The 7,223-nt window shown below is 45.5% G+C and overlaps 1 pseudogene; it reads right to left on the reverse strand.

Annotated features, from left to right (window-relative positions):
- Nucleotides 1-4,644: 4,644 nt before the first annotated feature.
- LOC124557451 lies at nt 4,645-4,801 on the reverse strand (annotated as a pseudogene).
- Nucleotides 4,802-7,223: the final 2,422 nt, after the last annotated feature.

Raw genomic sequence — 7,223 nt, forward strand, 5'->3', positions numbered from 1 at the left:
TCCCACAGTTCATTTAATTGGAAGGCAATCGGATCATTCGAAGAGAGACAACTTAAAATCAGATCACACTCGACAAAAGATGAAACCGTGTGCTAAATGCCCGCGACTTGTCTGTAACTAACTGCCACACAAAATTAATATCTGGTGATGACAAATGTTGGCCATTGACTTAGTTTATTAATCTTCAAACAATATAATACGCTTCTTCTCATTCGTACTGACAATTCACAAAGCAAAATCGATCTTTTCCAGAGAAGACCTCTTTGATCATGTTGGTTCAGTACGAAACTGATTACAACTGTAGAAATGTTGCCCATAAATTATTCCGCGTACCAGTGTCCAAGCTATCAATAAGTCTTCACAGGAATTACGTATGTTAACATCTCTTCCCAAAAATTTCCGCGTGCTTGCTACTGTAAACACGGCAATTTCCCGGCCGCCAGGAAAGACGCGTAACAACAAAAAATGCTGGAAGCTAAGACTGACGAACTAGCGCATGCTAATCCAAAGAGTAAAAGTGTTAAAGATACTCCGCTCTTGCACAGTTAATACGTGGATATTCCGTTTCTGAACTGAATGTGGTCGCAGGAGATACAGATTATGATGTGTATTAATTTGTTTCGCATTGGAGTTACGATTCTTTCCAATAAATATCTAAGCTCTTCAGCAATACTGATCGCTGAGGATTTCTGTAGGTCCGCCATTTTGATGGCACCCTCTGGGTGGTTTTACGGGACACCAAATAATTTAATCCGGTAGAGGGTGTGTTTACTCTTCAGTTGTAATGAATAATTTGTTGTTCTAACGTTTCCTGTTACACCGGTGGGCGGCATACTTCACTCTTTATTTGTAGCAGCTGTTTCACATTCACATTTAGTTGTACGTCTTGACCCAGCACAGTACTTGTTTACTAAATGGCAATGGGGTCTCCTACATCGACAATCCACACGTTGGAGTAAGTTTAATCCACCTGTCACATTTACTAGCGCTCATCAAGTGCGGTTCTACGTCAATATGTGACCAGGCGTTGATGGTGACTGTTCAATTGGTCCATATCTTCTACCTAGGCCATTAAATGGCAGGCATTATTACAATTTTCTTGCATAGCATCGCCAGAATTGCTGGATCACATGACGCTCGCTGCAAGACAGCCCATGTGGTTCCAATATGATGGGGCGCCGGCACATTTCAGTCACCCAGTGCGTCTGTTCTTGAAGCGACAGTTACCAGGAAAGTGAAATGGCAGAGGTGGTCCTGTACCATACTGTAGTCTGAACTTTTTTGATATGGGGAGAGATACGCAACCTTGTTTACAAAATCGCTGTCAAATCAGAAGAGGATCTGGTTCCCCGGATAGTAGCAGCAGCAGGAGAAATTAAGGACACTCCTGCAGTCTTTGACCGTGTTAGACAGAACATGTCCCGTCGGTGTAACGTTCGTTTACAAGTCAATGGAGGCATTTTTGAATCTTTACCGTAATTGAAGTTAATGTCTTGTGTTAATGTTGTTGTCTGTTTGTAAAAAAGAATTAAAAATTGTGAGTGTATGCTTTCCCGGCGTATACAGCTGGCGAAGAGTTCTCGGGCTTCCAGCCGGGTGGCGGTGTCTTCAAACAGCGACGTTTCGACGAGTGACTTACTCATCATCTTCGCCAGAAGATCATGAGTATGTCACTCGTCGAAACGTCGCTGTTTGAAGACACCGCCACCCGGCTGGAAGCCCGAGAACTCTTCGCCAGAATTAAAAATTGTTTGTGCTACTCTACTGTAAGGAAGATTTGTTGTACTCATAAAATGGTATATCATAGGGAAACACGTTAGAAAAAGTGTTTTCAATGTCACATGCATCTTCCCAGAGGTTGTTGGTTTCACTAATTTCCTCGCAGAGATAACTCCTTCTGCCGGTTTAGACAATCTTCACAGGAAAATATGACATTAGAGAAAGGTATTTGTTTTGGTGTCCCATGGAAACTTCCAGAGTTCGCTGGTTTATATAATTTGCACACGCAACAGCTGGCTCGCTAGGAGCGTGTGTCATCGTTGAAACGCAGGGTTCTCGCATACCTGATAAAACCCACCACCTAGCTGCTGCAGACTAATCAGCGTTTCCATTATCTTGCAATCGTATGCGTCTCACATCAGGGGCACAGGGACATGACAAAGAAGCTAATCATTTTTCGTCTTATTAAGATATAAAACTGAACACAACTACACTCCACAGCAGGTTCGAGAAATGATCATGGGGATAGAAATAAATTAAATCTTTTAAAGCAATGAAATGATTTTCACGCTAATTTGAGCGAATTAAGTTTGAGTAGATTCTTTGTTACCTATTATAACATGGCGTGGCCAGGACATTAAAATGGTGCAAATGGCTCTCAGCACTATAGGACTTAACTTCTGAGGTCATCTGTCCCCTTAGAAGTACTTAAACCTAACTAACCTAAAGACATCACACACATCCATGCCCGAGGCAGGATTCTAACTTGCGACCGTAGCGGTCGCGCGGTTCCAGACTGTAGCGCCTACAACCGCTCGGCCACCCCGGCCGGCAGGACATTAAAAAAACAAAATTTTGGAACAGGAAGATCTTCTCTGACAGTGAAATACTCTGTGAGCTCACTTGTAGCTAGACGAGCTGATCTACGAACAAAGCTGTGGCACACTGGATGGCATGGGTATGGTACGTATATTTGTTCTGATTTCCCTTTAAGTAGACACTGAAATGGTTTGTCTACTTCTCAAGTACAGAATACGTAAACAAGTTAAAATATCTGAAGGTACGAGAGGCTTGGCCAAAATTATTCTAGCTTTTGTTCTAGCTGTTTCTGTTTAAATTTCTTGCGGTTTATTACATTCGCCTCCAATAATATCTCCATCAATACTACACCTAATCTAAACAAAAATTGAAATTTAGACAGATATTTGGAGGCCACGCGAGTTTTACTCGCAACTGAGCCAAGGCTGAACTGTCAGAACGATGACGATTGAACGTGAAAGAGACAATCAACGAATGAGTAAGCTAGCAAACGAAAGATGACGTCTCGTAACTGAGTACAATGCTTGGAGTGTGTACTTATTGGCCAATTTACACATCATATACAGAACTCAATAAAAAGGTTATCTCGTTCGTTCGGCCGGCCGCTGTGGCCTAGCCGTTCTAGGCTCTTCAGTGCGGAACTTCGCTGCTGCTACGGTCGCAGGTTGGAATCCTATCTCGGGCATAGATGTGTGTGATGTCCTTAGGTTAGTTAGCTTTAAGTAGTTCTAAGTCTAGGGGAATGATGACTTCAGATGATAAGTCCCATAGTGCTTAGAGCCATTTGAACCATTTTTTTTCTTTCGTTCGCTGACATTATCGAGCATTTCAGGTTCAAAGGAGGGAGGCGGGGGAGAGTCATCCTCTAGTGGGCACAATGCTTCCTCTGCTGGTCCGAAATGTGCTGGAAATAAGTCATGGGTAGTAGATATGAAGAGTTATCTGTTTCCAAAATTTCACGAATTGCGACATTTTATATACGAGCGAAGCAATAATGAGCTACTGGTCTTCTATCTGTTGCACAATTATATTTATTTATTTCAAATCCCTTAAAATTTCTGTCGAACGTTTTCGTTTATTATGTAAATCAAAGGTGAAAAGAGAGAATGTAAAGGACAGGGAAGGATATCAGCTGCATCGGAACTTTATGCAGAATCAGCGGCGCCAAATGAAAATGTGTGCCGGACCGGGATTCGAGCCCAAGGTCTCCTGCTTCCTAGACAGTTGCATCAACCACTGCGCCACCTGGAGACAGAGTTCATCGTAATTGCGCAGCGTATCTCGGCACTTCTACCGACCGACCGACACTCCCACCTAGCGGCACTTATCCGCAGTCCCCATCCATGGCCTCCATGCTCGCTACTTTGAGATTCCAGCGGGTGGCCGAAGTTAATTGTGAATCCGCTATTCCCGGCCGGGGTGGCCGAGCGGTTCTAGGTGCTACAGTCTGGAATCGCGCGACCGCTACGGTCGCAGGTTCGAATCCTGCCTCGGGCATGGATGTGTGTGATGTCCTTAGGTTAGTTAGGTTTAAGCAGTTCTAAGTTCTAGGGGACTGATGACCTCAGAAGTCCCATAGTGCTCAGAGTCATTTGAACCATTTTTTTTGTGCATCCGCACTAAAAAATTTAAATGTCGTGTGACTAGGGCCACCCGTCGGGTAGACAGTTCGCCGGGTGCAAGTCTTTAGATTTGACGCCACTTCGGCAATTTGCGCGTCGATGGGGATGAAAAAAAAAAGAAAAGATCAAATGTGTGTGAAATCTTATGGGACTTAGCTGCTAAGATCATCAGTCCCTAAGCGTACACACTACTTAACCAAAATTATCCAAAGGACAAACACACACACCCATGCCCGAGGTAGGACTCGAAGCTCCGCCGGGACCAGCCGCACAGTCTATGACTGCAGCGACTAAGACCCCTCAGCTAATCCCGCGCGGCCGATGGGGATGAAATGATGATGATTACGACAACACAACACCCAGTTCCTTAGCGGAGAAAATCTCCGACTCAGCCGGGAATCGAACTCGGGTCCTTAGGATTGACATTCCGTCGCGCTGACCACTTTTTTTCTTTTTTTATTTTATTTTATTATTATTATTTTTTTTTAGGTGGGCCGATCCCGGCGGTACTGCAATGCCGGGCCAACCCGCGACAGAGGTGGAGCAAGCCCCCCTAGCACTCCGTCATGTTCGAATGAACAGACGCTACGTGGAGTCCGCAGCTGTGACACATATTATATACTGTCTAGTAAACAGGAGATCCCGGCTTCGAATCCCGATCCGGCACACATTTTCACACGTCGCTGCTAATTCCGCGTAAAGTTCTGATGCCACTAACATCAATAGTTCCTCCCCTTCCCCTTCCTTTTCTTTCTCCTCCCTCCACTTTCATTTTACGTAATACGTATCATACACTACTGGCCATGAAAATTGCTACATCATGAAGATGACGTACTACAGACGCGAAATTTAACCGACAGGAAGAAGATGCTATGATATGCAATTGATTAGCTTTTCAGAGCATTCACACAAGGTTGGCGCCGGTGGCGAAACCTACAACGTGCTGACATGAGGAAAGATTCCAACCGATTTACCGAGCGAGGTGGCGCAGTGGTTAGCACACTGGACTCGCATTCGGGAGGACGACGGTTCAATCCCGTCTCCGGCCATCCTGATTTAGGTTTTCCGTGATTTCCCTAAATCTTTTCAGGCAAATGCCGGGATGGTTCCTTTGAAAGGGCACGGCCGATTTCCTTCCCAATCCTTCCCTCACCCGAGCTTGCGCTCCGTCTCTAATGACCTCGTTGTCGACGGGACGTTAAACACTAACCACCACCACCACCACCTCCAACCGATTTCTCATGCACAAACAGCAGTTGACCGGCGTTGCCTGGTGAAACGTTGTTGTGATGCCTCGTGTAAGGAGGAGAAATGCGTACCATCAAGTTTCCGACTTTGATGAAGATCGGATTGTAGCCTATCGCAATTGCGGTTTATTGTATCGCGACATTGCTGCTGGCGTTGGTCGACATCCAATGACTGTTAGCAGAATATGGAATCGGTGGGTTTAGGAGGGTAATACGGAACGCCGTGCTGGATTCAAAAAAATGGTTCAAATGGCTCTGAGCACTATGGGACTTAACATCTGAGGTCATCAGTCCCCTAGAACTTAGAACTATTTAAACCTAACTAACCTAAGGACATCACAAACATCCATGCCCGAGGCAGGATTAGAACCTGCGACCGTAGCGGTCGCGCGGCACCAGACTGAAGCGCCTAGAACCGCTCGGCCACGACAGCCGGCGTGCTGGATTCGAACGGCCTCGTATCACTAGCAGTTGAGATGACAGGCATCTTATCCGCATGGCTGTAATGGATCGTGCAGCCACGTCTCGATCCCTGAGTCAACAGCTGGGGCGTCTGCAAGACAACAACCATCTGCACGAACAGTTCGACTACATTTGCAGCAGCATGGACTATCAGCTCGGAGACCATAGCTGCGGTTACCCTTGACGCTGCATTACAGACAGGAGCGCCTGCGATGGTGTACTCAATGACAAACCTGGGTGCGCGAATGGCAAAACGTCATTTTTTCGGATAAATCCAGTTTCTGTTTACAGCATCATGATGGTCGCATCCGTGTTTGGCGACATCGCGGTGAACGCACATTCGAAGCGTGTATTCGACATCGCCATACTGGCGTATCACCCGGCGTGATGGTATGGTGTGCCATTGGTTACACGTTTCGATCACCTCTTGTTCGCATTGGCGGCACTTTGAACAGTGGACGTTACATTTCAGATGTGTTACAACCCGTCGCTCTACCCTTCATTCGATCCATGCGAAACCCTACATTTCAGCAAGATAATGCACGACCGCATGTTGCAGGTCCTGTACGGGCCTTTCTGGATACAGAAAGTGTTCGACTGCTGCCCTGGCCAGCACATTCTCCAGATCTCTCACCAACTGAAAACGTCTGGTCAATGGTGGCCGAGCAACTGGCTCGTCACAATACGCTAGTCACTACTCTTGATGAACTGTGGTATCGTGTTGAAGCTGCATGGGCAGCTGTACCTGTATACGCCATCCAAGCTCTGTTTGACTCACTATCAAGGCCGTTATTACGGCCAGAGGTGGTTGTTCTGGGTACTGATTTCTCAGGATCTATGCACCCAAATTGCGTCAGTTCTATTATAATATATTTGTCCAATGAATACACGTTTATCATCTGCATTTCTTCATGGTGTAGCAATTGTAATGGCCAGTAATGTAGATGCAGATTCCGCGAAGTGTCCGTTCTTTCGGACATGTCCGAAAGAACAGGCACCTCGCATTCATATATAAGTTTCTGCTTAAATTATCGACCAAAGAAGTACCACCTGCGAATTTTAAAAATTAAAATGTCTGCATTACCAAGGGACTGTTTATCATTGACCCTGAATGTGTTAAGCTATGCACTTAGCTATGACACGTTCCACTAAAATCCTCAATCTCGGTAATGATGGACGAGCAGTTTGCCACACGTGTGGTTTGTGCTCCATAGGAAGGCAGGAACGGCAGAGTTCCTGCTCAGCCTCGATAAGAAGAAGAGTTTAGAGCAGTGAAACCAGTGAAAGACATTTTTACGAATTTACTGCGTTCTACAATAAAGGTGAAATCCAATAATAACAAATATTCGCGGCC

The sequence above is a fragment of the Schistocerca americana genome, chromosome X (genome assembly GCF_021461395.2).
Source record: "Schistocerca americana isolate TAMUIC-IGC-003095 chromosome X, iqSchAmer2.1, whole genome shotgun sequence".
NCBI lineage: Eukaryota > Metazoa > Arthropoda > Insecta > Orthoptera > Acrididae > Schistocerca > Schistocerca americana.